Genomic DNA, 24,608 nt, shown 5'->3' on the forward strand with positions numbered 1-24,608 from the left:
ATCTGGTTATCCTGTAATTCTTAATTTTAAAATTATAAAAAGCACATGTTTAAAAAGATCACAATAACCTATATGTGAGACAGCATTTTGGTAATTATTGGCCCTCATCCTTCCCTCTTCATCACATAGTAGGTTGAGGTTTACTTTATGGTTTAAACATATGCCATTGCCTATGCTTTCTTTGCACAGTTGGTGTTATACAAACATTCCAGTCTCAGGAATTGGCTAACTAAAGCTGCTGTTAATATTGGCAACATGCACTCTCCCTTACTTTATTTAATAAAGAGTGAAACTAATGTTCAGACAGGCAGGGGAATATTAAGCAGTGAACTGTGACTTTCTGTTGGAAAAATATGTCTGTCCTGTATGAGTAGGGCAGATATTCCCCATCTACAGCAAGCCAGTGTGACTTGTTTGATGACAGTGAACTTGTAGTAATAGTAATGCATTGTATATTGGTTTCTGTGAAGAAACAATTTGCTGTGTGTGAATGGGATAGAACTTCCTAATGGTAACCATTTAAAATCTCAAGACTTACATTACCAAGAACCAAAATGTGGAGCCTGAATAGATAAAAATCCAAACTTGCATATACTAAGTTCAAGATTGCCATTTCCCATTTCTTCATGGTATAGTGATCTCAGGGAGCAAGAGGGGCTTGCCTATTACAAAAAACAAGTTTAAAGTAGAAAAGCAGTGTTCAATAATGTACTCTGTTCTCCTGCATTTTTTTCCCGGTCTTTCTGGAATCGCCAGTTCAAGTCTCAAGATTTTAATAGGGACCACTTTGTAATACTTATATCTGATGTCTGTTTTCATCTGATTCAGCATGTGTGTTGCCAGATCCAGTTGGATCAGACCTCAGTGCCTTATACCATAATATTGGATCCCAGAGCTCTGACTCCTCCACTACCCTTAATTCCCCTCTCCTGCCCGAATTACCCCAGATCTTTTTTGCCACCTGCCTAACCAAACATGTTAACCAAGAGCTCCATCCTTTTTCACAAGTGAAGCTTTTATTCCTCCCTCTAGATATTTTTAAGATTGTTAGCGAGATATGATAATTTTAGGATTACTTTTATATATTTGGAATAGGTCATAGATCAGTATGTTTTTTCTCGCTGCTTTCACTGTGTTCTTAACTTTTAGGATTGGTAATTGGTTAGTTATGTATATTGTTGCTGTTTGACATACAGTACTTTTACGTTTAGATAGATAATATTTACTTCCAATGTTGAAAAGGTCTATGGTCTTCAAAAAGTGTTTCTCCTGTCAGCATAACATTCTGCATAAAGGCCCACATTCTCAGTGTGTATACTGTTAGGCTCCTTCCCACTTGCAGGGCACCTGCAGTATTTGTGCTGCCTTTGGCACAAGGGCTGTCTAAGGAAGGAAAGAGAAACTAATTTTGAAAGGGTTCCTTGCCCCTCAGAGAAGGGTCCAAAATGTCTTTGCATCCAAAGGCACCCTCTAACTCTCCTTTCTCTGACAAGAAAAGAGAGCAAGAGGTCAAAGGAAAAAGAGACAGAAAGACAAAAACAGACCTAAGGATAAACCAAAGGACAAACAGCCAGAAGAGAGATAATAGTTTGACATACCAGAGAAAAGGTTTCCTTATCCCTCAGCCATTGCGGGTCCAGCACCTACGATATTAAGGCAGTCAGATCCTTCAGCTTCCAGGATCTGAACTCCCTCTCTGAAAACTTCTTTTTCTCTGGGGCTGATTAGCCCAAGTCTTCACTTCCGCATCCTTCAAAAGATCCTATCGCAGCCTACTTCAGTAGCTTCATCTTTGAGATCTGGTCAGTCTTCTGGAAGCCTTACAGTACTAGATATCGACCAAATGAAATTTCTGAGTACTCACATTCTTCTGGGAGTCCTCCCAGCTAGATCCCCTAGGAAAAGACTGTGAAGAGACTCTCAGACTCTGGCCATACTACTACTCCACTTTTGGAGCCTATGCACATGGGATCCAACCCCCCCCCCCACGCCGTAGCAGATTCAGAGCCAGTACCCTTGGAGACTTCAGCTTTTTCCCTTACTTTCGGTCAAGTGGAGAGACATAGCATCTGAGTCAGGGCACTGACTGTAGGGTCAAGTCCGAGATTTCCATAGCCATCGTTACCACTCAGGCTTTGGCCCCTAATAGCAGAGTTCCAATGTCCTTCTCAGAGCCATCCACCTTTGGCGTCAAGAAGGCTACCGATTCTGCTGTTATGAGCGATTCTTCTCAATGCCATTGGCTGAGTCAGCTTTCAAGGCTGTGGAGAGTTCCTTGGCTGGACCAAGATGATTGGTTAGTGCAGAGTTCTGATCTGTCCCAACTCCTGCTAGAACCTTTTCCTTCTGCCTGTCATTCTGGTCAACAGGGTTAAAAAAATTACTGACAAACCACGAAAATAAATGCAGAAGGAAGCAGACTCAGACCGACACGGCACACAATCAACTTTTATTTTAAGTTTCTAAGCACTTTCGTTTGTCTTAATACCAAACTTCTTCAGGTACACATTTAAAATTTTAATTCAGTTAATGTACTTTTAAAACAAATCATGACTGATCACCTGATCCAATTTCATTACTAATCACATGATTCACATTATTACAATTTTAAAATACATTTTCTACAAATTATTGAAACATTAAAACAGCTTCCCTGCATTATTAAATTTGTCTATCCAAGCTTTTTCATTTTAATATAGAAGTTACAGAACAAACATTGTTTAACCCAGGAGGTACATAAGAATGGCAACGTAGTTGCCGAAATAATTCACAAGCTTCTAGCTTTAATGATGCAGGCCCCCCTCTCTCATCCTTTTGGATTTGATCAATTATTCTAAATTTAAAACTATGTCCTGGGTAGGATTTAACATGGCTCGCTAAAGCATTGTCCAATTTTTCTTTTTTAATTGCATATAAATGTTCATATACCCTCTCTGTTTTCCCTATATAGAAACTGGGGCAATACTGGCACGTAGCTAAATAGACTACCCCACTAGAATTACAGTTGTATTTACATTTTGTTTCATATTTTTTATTTCTAATGGTAAAGGAACTTCCTATATCTATATGTTTACAGTGTGGACAAGATTCACATTTGAACATGCCTTTGATTCTACTCTCTGTTAAATCTTAGAAGTTTAAAATGTTCTTAAAGTTAAAACCTTTTTTTAAAAACAAACTTTGGTTTTGTATTAATGAGTTTATTGAATCCTGTATCGGTGGACAATAAAGGCCAATTCTTATATATAATGTTCATTACAGCTAGAGCATCAGTGCTAAAAGTGGTAATAAATAATAAATTATTAGATAAATCAACATTGTCAACTTTGTTTCTCATATCTGTGTCATCTAGATTAATTTCCTGAATACTAGGGTCACATAAATTGCTTTATTAATACATTGTATACTTTTATTAACTACTTCAGTTCTTAACTCATCAACAGATTTATTCGGATAACCTCTTCTAGCAAACATTGAAGTTAAATTATCACATTCGAGTAAAAAATCAGTTTCTGAAACCATTCTAGCTGCATGAACAAACTGGCCTTTTACTACCAACTCTTTGCTTTAACGGATATTCAGTTGTAAAATGAAGAAAATAATTTGAAAATGTGGTCTTCCTAAAACTTCTGGCTTTATAATCATTGAACACGTGATCTTTTAAAAGTTTTATATCTAAAAAATAAATTTCATCTTTCTCTTATGTATAAGTAAAATGAAGAAAAGTAGTGGTGTCATTTAAATATTCAATAAATAATTCATCATCATAATCATTTCCATTAATTAAAATAAAAACATCATCTAAAAACAGTGTATAACATTTTATTTTAAGGAAATTATTATTGTCATTAAATACATACATGTTTTCCCATTGTGCTAAAACAAGGTTTGCATAACTGCCCCCACATGGGGACCCCATAGCCACCCTTTTTTGCAAATAAAATTTCTTATCAAAAAAGGAAATAATTAATGCTGCGGTGGTGCAGCGGTAGCGTTGTCGCCTCACAGTAGTTCGATTCTCGGCTGGAGCGCTTTCTGTGTGGCGTCTGCATGTCCTCCCCGCAGTCGAGTGGCATTTGAAAGACATGCGTGAATGGGCGTGCCTTCGTTGAAGGTTGGGAGTCGAGCTGGCAGCTCAGCACCATAGAAATCTACTGCCAGTCAGCAGACCGGAGTTCCGCTGTGGCGACCCCTAACCAGGAAAAGCCGAAAGAAGAACAAGAACAACATCAAAAAGGAAATAATTATTTAATATAATACCTAATAATTCTTCCATATTCAAAATTTCAAGGTTAGTGGCTCCCCCATCTCTCAATTTGGAGCAAACTCATTCAGTACCTGTTTCTTGTGGTATACATGTATATAAATCATTTACATCAGTGGTTAAAAAAGCATATTGCCCATTGGCCCTTTTTTTCAATTATAAAGGAATTCCCAATACTATTCTAGCATGTCCAAAGGTCAGTTGTCAATCTCCTCTCCAGTCCAGCTGGTGAATCTCAAAATTTTGAGGCAATGTTACAACTGCCTCATGTACACAGACAACCCTCTCCTCCTCCCAACAAATTCCCACACATGTGAGAGATGCAACCATATAGCCATACTGGAGGTCAAGCTCTCTCAACTCAGTACTGGCAAAACCAGTCAGGAGAAGGAAACCACACTCACTACAATTCCAATCTCACATAGACCTACCACGACAGCAAACCAAACACATAAACACACAAAAACATACTTGGAGGCTCTAAATAAAAATCTGCCTAAGCAGCAGAGACCTCCAAAGCAGACACCCAAGCAACCGCTACCCCAAAACAAAACTCGTGCAACACATAGCTCACAAAGCCAGTGTGCCGAACAGTCACAGCACTTAAGGCTAAACAACACACCTGATACACTTGTAATAGGTGACTCTATCGTCAGGCACACTGACGTCCCGCTCACCAGGCTGAACAAGGAGAAGGTCACGGTGAGCTGCCTGTCAGGCGCTAGGATCCACCACATAACACAAGCACTCAGGTCACTTCAAGGCAAGTACAAATATGACTCAGTCATTGTCCATGCTGGTGTGAATGACCTGAGACGTACCTCCCTGGACTACATGAAAAGAGACATAGAGGAGCTCTCTGAGCATGTAGCCCAGGCCGGTATGACCCTGACCTTGAGTAGCATCTTACCCTCACCAAGAATGATGCCACAATATGAAGACAAGATGATCAAGTTCAACAATTGGCTTAAGTATTGGTGTCATTCAAAGGGGATCCAATGCCTGTAAGCCTGGGATGACATGCTCGACAAGCCACAATGTTTCGCTAGGGACGGCTTGCACCTGTCACCCATGGGCTTTCGGATATTGGCAAAGGCTCTTGCTACCCCCATAGTGCCTTTTTTAGGCAAGGCTCAAAAGACAAACCCACCTCCATAGGTATCACAAGGGATAAGAAACTAAGAGTAATGCTACTCAATGCCATAAGTCTAAACCTCAAGATGCACGCACTCGAAACTCTCCTTAGCATGGAGAACATCGATAACTATGCAGTAACAGAAACCTGGTTCAAGGCTCCCGAGAGCACCCCAGCACTACCAGGTTATACCTCATACCATGCTTTTCGGCCCCAAAACTTGGACCGTACTATAAAAGAAGGGTGAGTATCAATATTTGTCAAAGATACCCACACTTCCAGGTTGGTGGCACAGCACGAAGCATCAGAGACTATCCATGTGCAACTAACAGTGGGTAAAACTGCATGCTACAGACCACCCTCCCAAACCCAGGAACCCCACTCGGCCTTCCTGAGAACAATGGAAAATATGAAGGTCTCTCCAAACACCATTATATTGGGCGACTTCAACTACCCAAACATAGACTGGGAGCATTACTCTAGCTTCAACATCCTAGCCCAAAGGTTCCTAGAATTTATAAACTCAAATGCTATGGAACAACTTGTTACCACTCCCACAAGAGGGGAAAACATACTGGACCTGATCATCACCGACATGGGGACTCTATGCTCCAGACCAGAAGTGAATCCCTCACTGGTAAGATCAGACCATTAACTAATCTCACTGGATATTCACATCCCGACTCCACCCCCTGCCCTGAAAACCACAGTGAAAAACTTCTCTAAAGCAAATTTCACACTCCTCAAAACTGAGGTGGAATCCTTCAAAGCCCCCGGGCCTGTGAAAAATATGGCCCAGACCGCAGAATCCTTTATAAACACATTCTATGAACACCTTCAGGAATGCATGGATCATGCAATCCCAAATAAAACCAAGACCCAATCCTCCAAAGGCAGACGTCCTGTCTGGTCGACCCCAGCCATAAACAAACTATACAATAGAAGGAGGAAGCTACTACGATAGAGCAAAATCCCAAAAAGGGAAGGCATCTCTGATCAGTATTAGCAAAAAACTACGGGCACTCATAAAATCGTCTAAGGCCAGCTTCGAGAGAAAAATTGCACAGGACACTAAGGATAATCACAAGGCTTTCTTTAGTTATGTTAGGAACCTTGGTGGGAATTCCCAGATATGCTCAGAATTATTCCAAAATGACAAAAAATACACCCGAACCCACAGACATTGCCAACATCCTAGCTGACAGGTTCAGTGCAAACTTCTCCCCCCCCCCCCCTCCCCACCAAAAGGGCAAATATTTATCCCAGCAGAGTGCTGCCCCCCTGACATCTCAGATGCTCAGGTAAGAGCTGCCCTCTCCACAGCAAAAAACACAGCATCAATGGGACCAAACGGTGTCCCGGGCTGCGTCCTACATGAACTCCAGGAAGAGCTAAACCCAAACATAAAACTACTGTTCAATCTCAGCCTTACTACAGGATATGTACCCAAAGAGTGGCGTACAGCAACAGTGGTCCCTCTCCACAAAGGTGGTGCCTCAACAGATCCTGGAAACTATCGCCCCATAAGCCTGACTAGCTTGGTCTGCAAAGCTATGGAAAGGATCATCATGGACCTCCTAAATAAAGATATTGGGGACCTACAGACACTGGATCCTACCCAGTTCGGCTTTGTTAAGGGCAGATCCTGCCTCTTAAACCTGGTTGATTTCTTTGAAATGGTCAACAAGGCCATTGAAGAGGGGAAGGTGGTCCAGACAGCCTACCTGGACCTCGCAAAAGCCTTCGATACAATACCCCACTCGGGCATTATAGATAAGCTCACCAGCTTAAATATAAACCCCTATGTCACTAGATGGGTTGCAAACTGGCTCAAGGACAGAACCCACATGGTTAGAATTGCTGGAGCCATGTCAGACTCCAAACCAGTTACAAGTGGCGTCCCCCAAGGCTCAGTCCTGGGACCTCTGTTGTTCGGTATATATTTCCCGGAGGTACAGGCCAACATGGAAGGACTGTGGCTGACTAAGTTCGCAGATGACTGCAAACTGGGCGCCATAATCGACTGTCCAGCCGACACAAGCATCCTCCAAAAGGGCCTCATAGAAACAGACAACTGGTGCCAGAGCCATGGCCTCAAGCTAAACGCCAAAAATTGTATAGTCATCCCCTTTGGCAAAAACAAAGTGCCCACAAATTACCACATAGGTGGTAATCCATTAAGTACAGAAGAAGTAATTAGGGACCTGGGGACCCAAGTTGATAGCAATCTCTCATTTGACAACCACGTGGCCAAAGTGGTTAGAAAAACATTTTATATAACCCACCTAATCATGAAGGGATTCACCTCTAGATCAGGGGAGGTCATCGTGCCTCTTTACTCATCAGGCCCATAATTGTGTACAATGCCCTTTTTGGGATGTACCTTACCAGACACCTGCAGCAACTGGAAAGACCCCAAAAGTACCTCACCAAGAGGATCATAGGGCTCAAACAGATGCCATATGCTGCCCGGTTAAAGAAACTCCAGCTCTACTCAGTGGCATACTGCCTGCTCAGAGGCGATCTGTGCCTGACGTATAAAGCCATGTCCAACCCGGAATTAATGGACATGCTGCACCTCAGAAAATCCAAATCCCATCGAGCCACGCTCAAGAGACTTGAACCTCAGCACTGAAATAAATAGGACATGCTGGAGGGACAGATTCATAACCCAGAAGCTCCCTTCACTCTGGAATAAAATCCCAGTCCAGGTTAGGCAGAGTCCCTCATTGACTCTCTTCAAGAGGAATCTTGATGAGTGGATGGGAGATCGTAGGTTTATCCCGGGTATCACTTCTGTGTCACTGTTAGACAGAGGCACAGTATACTAACCTTGAAAAAGGGCATAGCAAAATTAATTTAAAATGGGTGGCGAAAGCCAAATACACTCTGGCTAGGCTTATAAGTGCCCTAGGGCAGATAGCGTAGTATGAACCTATGAATCTGTATATTGTAGTGTTTTTATTTCTAAGAAAAGACCATGAATCTTTGCATATCTGTGTTTCTTTGGCCACATACTTCTTTAATATACTATCAGCATATTTTGTGTAGGATATGTTAAAGACTGCCTACTGTTAACGATGGGTCTCAAAGGGGGATTTTCCAGGTCTTTGTGGATCCCAAAGATCACTGATATTTTGGGTGCAGGCATGGAGAAATAATTGTATAATTTCAAATAAATTCTACCTTCAGTAAATAAAACATATGAGGGGGGATGTTCCACTGAAATTCCTCCTTCTGATGAGTTGGTGTTTCTCAAAGCTTTTGGGTCTGGCCCTTCAACGTCCTGGGTAGTCCCTTCTCCTGGCACTTAATTGACCTCATCACCCAGGAGGCTTGGAAGGAAACTGATGTGGCAGAGTGTGTCCTGAAAAAAAAAAAAACAGATAAGATTCTAGTTGCCTCCAACGACAGAAAACATTGGGCCAAGGGTCCCATGTAGATGCCATGGTGGTAGCAGCAGCCACAAAAAGGAACTGTCTAAAGAAAGTTTTTCTGCCCATCTCCCTAACAGGGAGTTGAGGGTGTTAGACAGACTGGGGAGATGGACTTACACTTCAGTGACATTTGCACTCAGAGAGCTGAACTATATAGCATACCTGACACAATTCCAGTGGGATTTGATCAAGGAATTTTCAAATTCCCCTGGCAAGTAACTTAACCTTCAGATATCCAGAAAACAGTGGCTAGCAATACCTAGTTGTCTACTCCACAGTCTTTCTTGAATGTAGCCATGGGACTGCTGTCTAATGCAGCGGATAGCACAGCACAGGCAGGTGGCATAGGTATTACCATGTGGCATCATGCCTGGATGCAGCTCTGCAATTTTTCAGAAAGCTTTAAGACTTCCTTTAGAAATGTCCCCTATGACGGTTCCACATTATGTGGGCAAAAAGGAAAGCAAATGCTCACCAGGAGTGAGTGGAATGGGAAGACATCTGCCATAGTGATCTATTTTTCTTCTCCTCAAAGGTCCTTTAACACTAATCAAAGAGGAGGGAGAGAGGAAAATGTAGTTCAAGAAATCACAAAGTTTTCACAAAGACACTGCTGGGGACAGCCCTGCCCGAGGCAGAGAAGGAGCCAATTCCATTGGGCAGAGGCAGTCCTCAAAACCAAGGCTTCTGTGGACTCTTCACAGAGAAAAGCCTATCAGCATCCCTGAACACTTGCCTGAATGCTGCACTCTGGAGGGAGTTGAGGGATGCTTCTCTTTGTACTGTCTAGCCTGACAACAATGTCCAGATCTGAAGTAGCTAACTTCATTTGTGCAGCAACCTATGGGTATTGGATCCGACTTCGGATCCGAGATGGCAGTTTTCAACAGCTTAGATCTGAGCTCCTAGCTCCTCCCCTACCCATAAACCCCTGCCAACCCTGACTGACCTCAGATCTAGTTTGCCACGCTTGTCGTCAGCAGCTGGGTTTTCAAGCTCCAGGCTTGGTCGTTTGGTTTGTGAGAAAAACAGAAAAACTTATTCCTTTTCTATCCCTGTAGTGTGAGTGTTGTGTGTTTAGGTCCCCTTGATCTGTAAACCCTAGTTTTTTTAACTCTTACTTTAGTTATAATTTTCCCTCCCTCTCCCTCGCTGGTTTGTCAGGGTCTGTGTGCGTGTGTTGGGGCCTAATGAGTGTGTCCTCCTTAGCTTAAAATGTCTGAGGCCCCAAAACCAATCTTCTCCAAATGCACTGAGTGTGGCAATAAGCTTTCACCGGCTGATGGCCACACTCGGTGTGTTCTGTGCCTTGGGGTTGGACTCCTTTCCTCTGGATGTTCCATCTGTGCGGCGTTCAACCCCAGGGCACTTAAGGACGAGAGATCCAAGCTGATCCTGGCGGGTCTCTTGCCCCCGGATTCGGCTTCGGCCTCCGGTCCTACCGTGGCTTCCACCGCGTCTTCGGCGGTGGCCACTCCTGCCTCTCTCCCCCCCGGCCGGGACTCAACCTCCCGCTGTAGGCCCAGAGGAGAGGGAGGCCAGGAAAGACAAAAGGAGGGAGAAGCACCACAAGCGGAGGGCCGAGGCCTCCGCGTAGGCTCCCCTAGCTAAGCGGTCGTCTCCCTCCAGGGTTTCCCGGTCTCCTCCCTCTTGAATCCGGTCTCCCTGTTTTTCACCGGGTCCTAAGGAGGAGGAGACCCGATCTCCTTCGAGGTCATCGAGGCGGCACTCCCGACCTGCCTCGGTGGCCTCGTCAAGATCCACTCGCAGCCTTTTCGATGCGGATTTGGACCGGATGATGCGAAGGTTCCTCCAGGCCCAACTGCAGATGGGAGTGCTCCTGCCTCCCCCCCCTCGGGGGGGGGGGGGCTCGACCCCTTTCTTTGCCCCGATAGCTCCTTCTCTTTCCCGCTTCCCAGGTTCGGAGCCCTCGGAGCCGGGCAGCCTTGGAACCGGGGGTGGGTCGGCGCTGACAGTCTCGGGTACTTCGGTGCCGACGCTTCCCTCGAGCCTGTCGGGTCCAAGCTCTCGGAGCCGAGGGTTGAGCTTCGGATCCGAGGGTTTCAGTATGCCTTCTGCGCCGTCCAGGTCGGAGCATACTGGTCCGTCGGATTCGATCGCTTCGGCGCCGGCCCCGATCCGCCTGTCTGATCCGAGTGAGGGTCTGCTCTCAGATCCCAGAGAGAGCGCTGTCCCTCGACGTTCGACGTGGTGGAGAGGGCTTTGTCGACTGCTTCCAGGCCCCCGGTCCTTGCCACAGCTCCACCCTGCACTCCTTCTCTGTTGGGTCCGACTTCCATTACCCGGCCCAAGGGACAGCCTGCTTCAATGTCCCAGGTCGTTCCCTTGGAAAAGGATGTTGCTGGTGAGGCCCCCCCGAGGAGATCCCCCACAATCGGAAGAGCAAGAGGAGGCACGTGGACTCCCCTGAGTCCTTGACTGAAGGCACGGATTTGGAGGAAGGGGAAGGCTCCCCAAAGTCATCCCCCGAGGATGTCTCCTTTGGAGACATCATGGAAATGCTCAGGATCAGGGGCGGGTGGTCTGCCCCAAAGCCGATCTCAGATGAATCCATGTTCCTGGAGGCGTTTGAAGCAGGCCCTTCTACCTCTTGGGTGTCCCCTCTGGCCGACCCCCTGGTGGACCTGATTACCACCAGGGCGTGGAAGGAGCCGGACACTGTGGAGCCAGTCCCGAAGTGCCTTGACAGGATCCTCAGTCCCCCTGCGGATAGGCCCCATTGGAGCAAGGGTCCCCCGGTAGATGCCATGTTGGTGGCGGCGGCCACTAAGAGGGAACTAGCTCGAGAGCCCCTCGGTCCACCCCCCAGGCAAGGAGTCCCGATCACTAGACCGCTTAGGGAAGCAGGTGTTTAGTTCAGCGTCCTTCTCGTTAGGTCTCTGAACTATATGGCACACGTTATTCGACTGCAGTGCGGGATCTCATTAAGGAATACGCTGCGTCGCCCCCGGAGTCCATGTTGGTGGAGGACAGACAGCTGTACTCCACCTGTATGGCCACTCTTAGGTCCATTTCCAATACCCTATGCGGCTACTATCCCATGCCACGGAGGGAGCCGCTAGAGCCAGCGGAGCAGGCCTCATCATGAGGTGTCAGACCTGGCTCCGGCATTGTGATTTCGCGGAACCCTTTAAGGAGTCATTCGCAAATGCCCCTTTTGATAGTTCTACCCTATTTGGGAAGACCGTTCGCGACACCTTGGTCCAGAGTGAAAATGACAGGAAGACGTCTGCCGTCGGAGTCCGCTTCTCTGCTCCCCAGAGGTCCTTCTCCAAGAACCAAAAAGGACAGAAGAAGATGTGGTTCCGGAAGTCGCAACAGTCCCAGTCCGCTCCGGATCCCCACTCCTTCCACGGCAGAGGAGGACAGGGAGGATGCTGCCCTAGAGGCAGAGGGGGCCCGAAGAACTTTGGGACCAGAGAACCTTTCTCTGATCAGCCCACACAGCAGCCCTGAGGGGTTGCCTGACTGCTCCACTCTGGAGGCAGTCGGGGGACGTTTCTCGAGGCACCTGGCAGCTTGGGAGTCCATCACAGCAGACCGCTGGGTGCTTCGCATCATATCCGGAGGTTACCAGATTCCCTTCTCTTACCCCCCTCTCTTCCCCAAGCTCCTCCCTGATGTCCCACCCGATCAGAGGGAGGCTGCAGCTGCGGAAATTCAGCAGCTCCTAGAAAAAAGAGCCATCCAACACGTCCCCCCAGACCAGCTTGGATTGGGTTATTACTCCAGGTTCTTTTTGGTGCCAAAAAAGACGGGGGACTTGAGGCCAATCATTGATCTCTCCCTCTTCAACCTGTCAGTAACCAAAGAGAAGTTCCGGATGGTCACTCTTCAATCCATTCTCCCCCTGTTACAGGAGAACGATTGGATGTGCTCTATAGACCTCAAGGATGTGTACTACCACATTCTCATGGAGAGACGATCCAGGAGGTTTCTCTGCTTCTGGCTAGGAGCCAGTCATTACTAATTCAGGGCTCTCCCCTTTGGTCTCACCTCAGCCCCCAGGGTGTTCACCAGAGTGTTAGCAGTGATAGCGGCCCACCTGAGGCTCCAGGGAATTCAGGTTTTTCCGTACCTGGACGACTGGCTCCTGACCACCCCAGCAAGGCATCTACTCTGCACAGCCAGGAACTATTTTCTTCGCCTTGCTCCCTGGCTAGGGATCACAGTAAATATGGACAAATCTTCTCTCACCCCGACTCGGGTCATAGATTTTATCGGGGCCAGGTTAAACACAATCAATCTTGTACCCTTCTTAACCCCAGAACGACTTTGAACCCTGAGGCTTCATGTGCGGGCCATCCTTCTATCTTCAGCTCCTCCTGCGGAATTGGTCCTGAGGACTCTAGGCTTAATGGCAGCCGCAATCCACTTATTGCCAGTGGCACAACTGAACATGAGGGTCTTGCAATGGACCCTCCAAGTCCAGTGGACTTTTCGTCACTACCCTCTGAGTCATCCCATTCCCCTCAGCAGGGCTTGCAAGAGGGCTCTCGTATGGTGGCTGCAATCTCCGGACCTCCACACGGGACGCCCCTTCTCTATGGCCCCTCCCCTTGCCACAGTGACCACAGACACCTCTCGCCTCGGGTGGGGGGGGGCACTCTTCAGGCAGGACTGTCCAAGGCATGTGGAACAACACGGAGACCTCTTTGCATATCAATGTCCTAGAGATGAGGGCAGTGCTGTTAGCGTTGCAAGCACTTTAGGACCGTCTTCCTGTAGGGACGATTGTGATCCAGACGGACAACATGTCGGTTGTCTGGTACATCAACAAACAGGGGGGAACCAGGTCTTACCCACTCTGTCGAGAGGCCATGAGAGTGTGGGAATGGGCAATCTCCACCAGCCATTTTCTCATTGCAACGCACATTCCGGGTCGGTCCAACATCCTGGCGGACAGACTCAGTCGCACCATCCTTTCCCCTTACGAGTGGTGTCTCAGTCCGCATGTAGTGAATCAGATTTTTGCCAAGTGGGGGCAGCCCTGTTGCGATCTTTTCGCCTCTCCTTCAAACACCAAATGCAACAGCTATTTTGCTTTAATTCTCCAAGTCGGGGAATCCCCGAGAGACGCTCTGGTGCATGCTTGGCCTCCCGGTCTGCTTTATGCTTATCCACCTCTCCCCCTGATGCTAAAGTTTCTACAGAAAGCCAGTCGGTTGGGGAGCAGGATTATCCTCATTGCCCCATTCTGGCCTCATCAAACCTGGTTTCCTTACCTTTGGTCTCATCTGGTGAATCCTCCTTGGATTCTAGATCCCCTCCCGGATCTGATTTCCCACCCTCTGGGTCTCCCAATCCCGAACCTGGTCAGTCTCAAGCTCACAGCTTGGCTGCTCCAGTTCCACTCATAGCTAGGACTCCCGGCATCTCTTCCCCAGTCAAAGCTATTCTAGTAGCAGCCCACAAGCCTTCTACTAGGAAGATTTACAGTAGCAAATGGAAATGTTTCTCTATTTGGGTGGAACGTCAAAACCTGGATCCCTTCACAGCTCCCTTACCTACTGTGTTAGACTTCTTATCAGGACTGTTTCACCAGGGGGCTAACTGTTCCACCGTCAAGGTTCAACTAGCAGCTGTCTCTCACTACCATGTCGGACATGATCTGCGTCCCTTGATCACTTCAAAACTGTGCAAGACCTTTCTGAAGGGCACCTTCCTGCTCAGACCTCCGGTAAAGGAAGTGGTACCTCTGTGGGATTTGACGTTAGTGCTTCAGGCCTTGACAGCTTCCCCCTTTGAGCCTGCAGCTTCAGTGGATCTCAAGTATTTGTCTTGGAAGACGGCCTTTCTCATCGCCATCACCTCGGCTAGAAGAGTTTCTGAAATTCAAGCCCTTTGTGTGAAACCTCCGTATCTAACCTTCCACAAGGATAGAGTTTACCTCAGGACCAATCCCTCTTTTCTCCCTAAGGTTGCTTCCGAGTCAAATATCAATCAGTCCATTAACCTGCCAGTTTTCTTTCCAAATTATCAGAACAAAGGGGAATACAAACTACACCTTTTGGATGTGCATAGACAACTTCGATTTTAAATTCACAGGACATCTGGTCATAGGCAATCCGACCAGTTGTTCATCTCCTTTGCCAAAATGAATTTGGGTAAATCGGTATCTAAAGTCACATTGTCTCGTTGGATCTCGCAATGTATTCTTTTGGCTTATGAAAGTTCTGGTAGGCCCGCACCTCAGGGAGTCCTTGCCCACTCTACCCGATCTATGTCTACCTCTGCTGCCTTTAGATCCGGGGTATCCTTAGATGATATTTGTTCGGCTGCCACTTGGGCCTCATCTCATACCTTTATCAACCATTATAAGCTGGATATTATCTCCAGAGGGAGGGCATCCTTTGGCTCTGCAGTGCTCCGGAACATCCTTCCATGATGGCCGCCCAAAGTTCAGGTAGCTGGGGACTCTGTCCCATAGGTTGCTGCACAAATGAGGTTAGCTACTTCTGATTAAGAAGTTATGTACTCACCATAACGTTCCATCTGAGTAGATAAACTTCATTTGTCAGCAACTGTCCCCCCCTCCTTCCCCCTGACCTTTGATTGTTCACATTTGTTGTCTTCAGAGATGGTCTTTGAAATTGATCAATCTTTAGCAGTTGCTGCTTTGGGGGCAAACTTGATCTTAGGTCAGTCAGGGTTGGCAGGGGTTTATGGGTAGGGGGAGGAGCTAGGAGCTCTGATCTAAGCTGTTGAAAACTGCCGGCTCGGATCCGAAGTCGGATCCGATACCCATAGGTTGCTGACAAATGAAGTTTATCTACTCAGATGGAACGTTATGGTGAGCACATAACTTCTTATTCTTGGGTGCTAAGGATAATCACCAGAGGTTGTACAGTACCCTTTTTAGAATCCGCAGAGGCAAAACAATAGGTTCCCGATGCTCCACCTAATCAATTGGAATCTTTAGCAACAGAGGTTTCAAGGTTGCTGGACAAGAGAGTCATCCAGCCAGTCCCCCAAGGCAAACTAGGATCTAGAGTCTGTTCAAGGTCCTTTTTAGTTCCAAAAAAGACAGGGGACCTCAGACCAATATGGATCGCAGCAGTCTGAAGCCATATGTAAAACAGTCAAAATTCTGGATGGTCACGGTATAGTCCATTCTAACTCTGCTAAGGAAGGACAGTTAGATGTGCTCTATTGATCTCCAGGACACATGCTGTCATATCAAGAGCCAGCGACAGTCCAGGAGATTACTCCATTTCAAGCTGGAAGCTAATCATTGTCAGTTTAGAGCATTGCCATTTGGTCTCATCACAGCCCCCTTGGGTGTTCACCAAGATAATGGCAGCTATTACAGCTTACACAAGTTACAGAGGTTCCAGGTCTTCCCATGTTTAATCGATTAGCTTCTAACTGCTACCTCCAAGGATCTACATTGCAACATTAGTCAGTCCTTCTATACCTGTGACTTACTTGAGTATTTCAATAAACTTCAGCAAAAGTAAGCAGTCCCCCTCTCAAACCATAGAATTCATAGACTGCCACACAGACACAGTACATCAGATAGTAAAACTTCCCCTGACACGAGTCAAATCCTTAAGGACTGTAGCTCTCCAAGTGATAAAACACCCTTGGCCTCAAGCACGACTCTTTCTGCGAGTCTTCAGACTAATGGCCTCCTCTACAACTTTGGTTCCTTTGGCCAGATATTACATGAGAGTTCTACAGTGAATACTAGCTGTACAGTGGTCACAAAAGCTCCACCCTCTTCACAACAGGATTTGCCTGACTCAAGTCTGCAGAGATCATAGTCAATGACGGATTTCATCCAAAACAGTTGTTCAGGGCAGACCCAGCCTTCCTCCTACCCAAGTATGTGATAGCCATCCACCTGGACAACATGCCGATGGTTTAGTATGCCAACAAGCAAGGAGGAACTTTCTAGTACCCTCTTTGCTGAAAAGCTACAAGAGTTTGGCAATGGGTGATGTCTTTGAACTGTTTTCTAGTAGCAATGCACATTCCAGGGCCAACGTTACTGTGACCTGTTTGCATCATACCTCAACAACAAATGTACCAGTTACTTTGCTCTCATCCTTCCAAAGGGTCAGTCACAGAGAGATGCTCTAGTCCATGTTTGGCCCCCAGGTCTCCTTTATGCCTTTCCACCAATTATCCTCAACACCCAAGTTCATTCAGAAAGCAAGACCAGGGTAATCCTCATTCTGGCATCAACAGTTACGGTGCTCCTTTCTTTGGCCACATCTTGTGTACCCACCATGAGTTCTGGATCCCTTTCTGGATCTCCTTAGTCCCCCATCCAGGCTACCTCTACCAGATCTCAAGACCCTAAACCTGACCACATGGTTTCTCCAATTTTTAACAGTTCCTACAAATGACGGGCTTTCTTCCCTGGTAGTCCATGTAATCTCTTCTCAAAGGAACTCTAACAGAATATTTACAAATGTAAATGGAAACACTTTTTTCTATATGGGCTTCTTCAAAGATGCTAGACCCTTTTTCAGCCTCTTACCTGAGATTTTGGAGTTTCTGTCAGAACTATTGAAATTTCTAGTCTCCCACCAGGACACAAGTGCTCTTCAGCAATTACATTCTGCTTGCTGAGTGCACAGAAGCAAATCTGCAGTCTGCGGCTACCACTCCACCCATACAGTACAAGAAGGAATCAGTACTGCAAAACTAAACCAGGATATACATTTTGAGCCTCGAGCAGGAGCACACTCAAGCAAATCTGCAGTCTGCGGCTACCACTCCACCCATACAGTATAAGAAGAAATCAGTACTGCAAAACTAAACAAGGATCAACTAAAACATTTTATTTAACATTTGATGTTATGTAGTCCAATTTTGCCTACATTCTTACTCACAGGTTCAGAGCTGAATATAGGCTCCGACTCGGCCAACGTTTTATTTACTAGCTCAAAGTCTCCCATTGGCTGGGCTAAGTAGGTATCCCATGCTGCACTGCTCCATATCCCCAGATCTCGTTTGCCGCTCGAGGAGCTAGGACGTGGTCTTGCTTGGCTGTGGCTAAGTACCTTCTTTTTCAATTTCTCGAGAAATTACTAGTTGTTTAACCACAAAAGCTGTTTTAATAGCTGTTTCTTCTTCTTGCGTGTTTGCAGTGTGTTTATATTTGTGTAGTTGGTATCCCTGACTGTTCCGGTGGGCTAGGCCTGTTTGACTTAGAGGACCTAGTCCTCCTTCCTGTGTAGAGTTCCGTTCCCTTGGGTTTGTTCTTGGTTATTTGGTCTAAGCCTGTTCTTAGTGTTTTCCCTTGTGGTTAGTGTGTTGTGAATTGTAAGAACCGTTTTATTTAGAGGTTCTTGGTTCCCTTTGTGTGTACTGTGATTAGTAAGTTTTCCCGCCTTTGCTGCTTTCTTCAGGCTAAGTTATGTTCTGTGGTATGCGTTCTGTGGTATTCTTGTGCAAGATGTCTAAGGATCAGAAGGAACATAAACCTTCCGGTTTTAAAAAATGTTCAAAGTGTAATTACAAGATGCCCATTACAGATGGGCACTCTGTATGTGTTTATTGCCTAGGAGCAATTCATTTGCAAGAGTCTTGTAGCTTCTGTCACTCCTTCAGTCCAAGGGTGCTCCATGAGAGAAAAAATAAACTAATATTGAAGGGACTTCTAAAACCTTCATTTGAAGAGTCTTTAGACTCTACTTCTAGTTCTCAGTCCAAGTCTAAAGCTTCAAAGGCGAAGAAAAGATCTCCAGCTCCTTCTGTATCTTTGGAGCCTCTGGAGAAAATCCCTAAACTGGACTCTACCTCCTTGGCTCCTCTGTCCTCGGGGCCGCAGGAGGTATATGTAGTACTGGAATCGGCGTCAGCTCCTATTTTATTGGAACTCATTCGGAGCCGGCTGCCCAGTATTAGGCAGGGCTCTCCCGAGAGGAGATCCCAGTTTCCCTCCCTATCCTCCAGGCTTTCTGATTTGGATGTCAATAGGGTGGTACAGAGGCTCCTGCAGTCACAGGTGTTGGCAAAATTATTCTCGGCTCCGACCCAGTCGGCTCCGGAGCCTGTCCCGATGCTTGTGTCGATGGTTCCTTCTCCGAGCACTTCCTTGTCTTTGGAGCCGGAGTGCTCCGCTCCGAGTGATGTTCTTGTGCCGGCTCTGATACCCCTCAAGGGTTTATCGGTGCTGATGTCGGCTCCGACCCAGTCGGTTCCATCCACAGGGTTCGGCACTCGGGTTTCCTCAGTCGAGCCCAAGGGTGATACTTCAGGACACCTGTCAGTTCCAAGCTTCCCTCTCGGCGCTTCGGTAGGGCAGCCAGTAGGGCAGCCAGTTCGGGAGTAGCCCTCAGGAGGCAAGCCTGGATGTGCCTGTGTCATTTCACGGAGGCCTTCAAGTCTTCCTTCACTGACGCTCCCTTTGATGGGTCCTCGCTCTTTGGGACCAAAGTGAAAGACACCCTCACCAGGTGCGAGCAAGAGGGAAAGACCCTGTCTGCCGTAGGGGTCCATTTTTCCCTTCCCTCGAGACCTTACCCCAAGGCTCAGAAGGGAGGGAAGATGTGATTCAAGAAATCGCAGAAGTTTTTCCCGGCCGCACAAGGTGAGTCCCCCACCAGAGGCAGAGGAGGGGGAGGGGGAGGTTATTCTGGAAGACGCCACCCTAGTGGCACAGGAGGCCCCCGCAACTCGGGAGACCGTAATTCCTTTGTGGTTCTTCCTACCATCGTTCCTGATGTGTTGCCCGACTGTGCTATTCTGGAGCCAGTTGGGGGCCACACATCATTGTACCTGGAAGCCTAGGAAAGCATCACCCAGGATCGATGGGTATTACGAATAGTTTCCGGAGGTTACGCCATCCCCTTTTCGTCAGATCCCCCCTCCAGTCAGAAGAATCCCAGACGTTCCACCCAGTCAAAAGGATCACGCAGCACTAGAGGTTTCAAAGCTGCTAAAGAAGGGAGTCATCCAACCTGTCCCCTCAGACCAAATCGAATTAGGGACTTACTCAAGACTCTTTTTGGTGCTGAAAAGAACAGGGGACCTGAGACCCATTCTAGATCTGAGCAGATTCAACCACTTCGTTCTGAAGTCAAAGTTCCGAATGGTCACGCTTCAGTCCATTTTTCCGTTGCTGGAAAAAGAAGTATGGATGTGCTCCATCGACCTCAAGGATGCTTACTATCATATCAAAATGGACAGGGCATCCAGGAGTCACCTACGCTTCTGGCTAGGAGACAGTCATTTTCAGTTTTGTGCCCTGCCCTTTGGTCTCACCACATCCCCCAGGGAGTTCACCAAGTGTTTGGCTCACCTGAAACGTCAAGGAAGTGTTTCCGTATCTGGACGACTGGCTCCTCACCGCCCCTACCAGGCATCTACTCATCCAAGCCAGGGACGCTACCATAACCCTCTGTCAACGACTAGGAATAACATTGAACTGGGAAAAATCTGCCTTGCTGCCCTCACATTGTGTCACGTTTATAGGCGCAGAGCTAGACACCATTCAAATGTGGGCCTTTTTACTGCACAAAAGGATCGGAGTATTACAGAATCAGGTTCACACTTTATTACCCCTCAGGAAAGTACAGGTGAGATGGGTTCTTAAGCTTCTGGGCACCATGGCAGCTACCATTATGCTAGTGCCGCTAGCGAGATTACACATGAGGCTTCTTCAATGGCTTCTCTTTGCCCAATGGTCTGTCCAAAAACTCCCCCTTTCCCACCAGATCCTACTCACGGACTGATGCAAACAGGATCTCAGTTGGGGGCTGTACTGCACCAATCTGGAGGAGGGGAAACCGTTTGTTCCTCCGTCACCTGTTGCCACGGTGACCACGGACGCCTCCCAGATTGGGGGGGGGGTATCTTGACAGGATGGTCTAAGGCACGTGGCAAGATCACGAGGTACATCTGCACATCAATGTCTTAGAGATGAGAGCAGTGTTATTGGCGTTGTGGGCACTTCAGAGCTGTCTTCCTCTGGGGACAATTGCAATACACTCAGACAACATGTCCGTTGTGTGGTATCTAAACAAACAAAGAGGAACCAGATCTTACCCCCTGTGCAGAGAGGCAATGAGAGTGTGGCAGTGGGCAGGGTCTTCCCAATGGTTTCTAGTGGCAACGCACATTCTGGGGAAGGCGAATGTGATAGCAGACAGGCTGAGCAGAGCTATTCTGTTGCCTTGTGAGTGGTCCCTGAACCGTCTGGTTGCGGAACAGAATTTCAGCAGGTGGGGTCAGCCTTGCTGTGATCTTTTTGCCAATCCCCTCAATGCCAAATGCAGCAACTACTTCACCCTGATCCCCCCACAGGGGGAGTCACCCAGGGATGCTCTAGTCCACAACTGGCCCTCCAGTCTGCTCTACGCTTTCCCTCCATTTCCAAGAGTGATTCAGAAAGCAATTTCCTTTGGAAGCAAGATGATTCTAATTGCCCCACACTGGCCTCGCCAAGTCTGGTTCTCCTTTCTCCATCCATTCGCTGTGGACACTCCTTGGATTCTGGACCCAGTTCCAGACCTACTGACACATATTTCGGGACAGTTCCATCCCTCCCTGTGGACCCTCAGGCTGACAGCCTGGCTACTCCACTTCCAAAGTTAGTCAGACTTCATCCTTTTTCACCTGAGGTGGTGCACATTTTATCCACTTCTCATAAGTCCTCGACTAGGAAGATTTACTCCAGCAAATGGAATAGATTCTCTGTTTGGGCTCATGCCCAAGGAATTGACCCTTTCACAGCCCCAATTGCTGCTGTCTTGGATTTCTTGTCCATGCTCTTTCAGCAGGGCTCTGCGCCCGCTACCATAAAAGTCCAGCTGGCGGCTATTTCAAACTTTCATACCTCCTATGAGCCTTCCTTTATGGCCTATAAACTCTGTAAGGCCTTTCTAAAGGGCACCTTATTACTCCGGCCTCCCGTGTCCGAACCTATCATGCCTTGGGATCCAAACTTTATTTTGCAAGCCCTTACTTCCCCACCTTTCGAGCCGGCTGCCACCTGTGAGTTAAAGTTTTTGTCATTGAAGACAGCTTTCCTAATAGCCATCACATCAGCCAGACGGGTGTCAGAGATTCAAGCTCTCTCCATCAAACCCCCGTATTTAATTTTTCATAAGGACAGAGTTTCTCTCAGACCCAATCTGTCCTTTCTCCCCAAAGTAACATCTTCTGTTAATCTCAATCAGTCTATTGAGCTGCCAGTGTTCTTCCCTCAATTCTCAAACAAGGCAGAGTTTAGGTTCCATCAACTGGATCTGCACACACAACTACGATTCTACCTACACAGGACCAAACACCTATGGAAATCTGACAAATTGTTTGTTTCCTTTTCAGAAAATAGAGCGGGATCCCCTATTTCCAGGGTTACCATTTCCAGATGGATTTCCAACTGTATTTCCTTTATTTATTCTTCAGCGGGAAAGAATCTACCGTTCCCCGTCAAGGCTCACTCTACTAGGGCTGTTTCTGCATCTATGGCATACCATGCTAGACTATCTTTGGATGATATTTGTGCTGCAGCCACGTGGGCTTCTCCACACACCTTTATTACTCATTACAAACTGGACGTAGCTTCTAGGGGTCAAGCTTCCTTTGGTTCCACAGTCCTCAGGAGTATCTTCCTTTGAGCCTCCCAGGATAGAGGTGCTGGGGACACTGTCCTGTGAGTAAGAATGTAGGTGAGATTGAACTGCATAACATAAAGAAGTTATGTACTCACCATAACGTTCGATGTATGTAGTCCATCTCGCCTCACATTCTTACGTACCCTCCCACCTGCCCCCTTCCTGGAGGATTTGGAGGTTGTAATTGGTTCTAGAGTACCCTTCAATGGCAGTTTTGTGTTTTCTTATTCTCCTTGTTAGTGTTCTACCTTATTGGGTTGTTGTTATGCATGAGGTGTGATTGTTGGTTTCACAGCAAACTAGATCTGGGGATATGGAGCAGTGCAGCATGGGATACCTGCTTAGCCCAGCCAATGGGAGACTTCAAGCTAGTAAATAAAAAGTTGGCCGAGTCGGAGCCGTTATTCAGCTCTGAACCCATGAGTAAGAATGTGAGGCGAGATGGACTACATACATCGAACGTTATGGTGAGTACATAACCTCTTGTTCACTGAGAAAGTCCAACTTGGAAAGAAGGCAATTTTCAGCGGAGGCCCAGGGAGAAGTGCTCCAGAAGCATGTCTTTGTAAACGTGGGAGGAAACCGGAGCACCCAGAGGAAACCCACACGAACGAACGGAGGACATGCAGCCCCCACACAGAAGGCACCCCATCCGAGAATCGAACCAGAGAACATCTTGCTATGAGGCGACAATGCTGCTGCAGCACCACTGTGCTGTCCAAGTTTCTATCATGGAAAACTATTTTCTTGTTTACTGTTACATCTGCAAAACGTGTTTCAGAATTACAGGCATTTCTTGCAGACTTCCATTACTTATTTTTCACAAAAATAGGGTGTTACTGAGAACAAATGTATCTTCCCAAAGTAGTTTCAGAATCTAACCTGAACCAACAGATTGATTTGCCAGTTTTCTTTCCAAACTTTGCTAACAAAGGAGAATGTACTCTATGTACCTTGGATGTCTATAGATAGCAGGTTCTATCTTCATCATACAGAGAGTTTCAATAAATCAGATCAATTATGCATATCCTACTCCAAAATAAAGCTTGGACAATCTGTCTCTAAAGTAACTCTATCAAAATGGCTAGTAGACTGCATTTTGTTTTTATAAGTCAAAATCAAATGTCCTTGCAATCGTAGCCTATGGTTTATTCTACCAATGCAATGACAACTTAAACAGTGTTTACAAAAAGAGTGCCTGCCAGTAAAATATGCACAGCAGCAACTTGTTCTTCAACTTGCACCTTTGCATCTCATTATAAATTAGATGTACAGTCAAGGATTTACACATCTTTTGGCTCTGCCATACTCAGGAAAGTCCTTTCTTGAATCCACCCAGCTGTTTGTCAGGTAGCTTGGGAATCTGTCCCACATGTTGAATCAGACAAGAATAGATAACATTGGATATTAAAGTTATGTTCTTACCATACTGATAGATCTGTGTTGTCTTATTTTCATCTGGTTCCACTCCCTTTCTTCCTTCTCTCTGTCAAATTGTCTGTTACCCTTTCTGGAGATCAAACAGACCTTCTTTGGACCCTGTCTGGTCCTTTTATCACTTAACTTATATTGGTGTCCATTTCCTCCTCTTTATTATTTTCCTACATAATTTATCACCAGTTAGGGTCATCCAACAAACTCGATATGAGGTAATTCAGGCAGGAGAGGGGAACTGTGTGTAGGGGAGGAGTTAGACCTCATATCCAGTACTGTAGTACAAGGTGCCAAGGTCGGATCCAACATCCCACTTGTTGAACCAAATGAAAATAAGACAACATGGATATGTCATTATGGCAAGTACATAACCTTTGTTTTAACAACTATACAGTATTAATACTTGCATGATGTGGCACTAGGGACCTGATAGGAGCATTTCAGAAACTATTTTCAGTAGGGAAGTAATTATTTGCTGTGTTTGTAGACCTGAGGTTTCTGACTGTATTGCAACCACCATACAGTCATGTGAATTGCTTAAAGAGCATAAGGACAGACTGTAAAGCATTAAATGTTGCTTTGAGCTGTAGAGAAATGTATATAGTTGGGTGTGAGTGAAAGAGAGGCATCACGTTGATATAGAAAATTCCTCATAGGAAAAAAAAGTACTTGCATATTGGGAGTTAACTGAATGACACAGATTCTAATTCATATTTTTTTTCTTTAGTGGGGAAATATATACA

At 46.4% G+C, this 24,608-nt stretch overlaps 1 protein-coding gene across 1 annotated transcript in view; it reads left to right on the forward strand.

Moving 5' to 3' along the window:
* Nucleotides 1-24,608, forward strand: part of TRAPPC12 (trafficking protein particle complex subunit 12) — a 791,394-nt gene that overhangs the window by 631,231 nt on the left and 135,555 nt on the right. The gene's annotated exons all lie outside the window — the stretch shown is intronic.

This window comes from Protopterus annectens, chromosome 1.part0, assembly GCF_019279795.1.
Source record: "Protopterus annectens isolate FY-2018-M chromosome 1.part0, PAN1.0, whole genome shotgun sequence".
NCBI classification, from domain to species: domain Eukaryota; kingdom Metazoa; phylum Chordata; order Ceratodontiformes; family Protopteridae; genus Protopterus; species Protopterus annectens.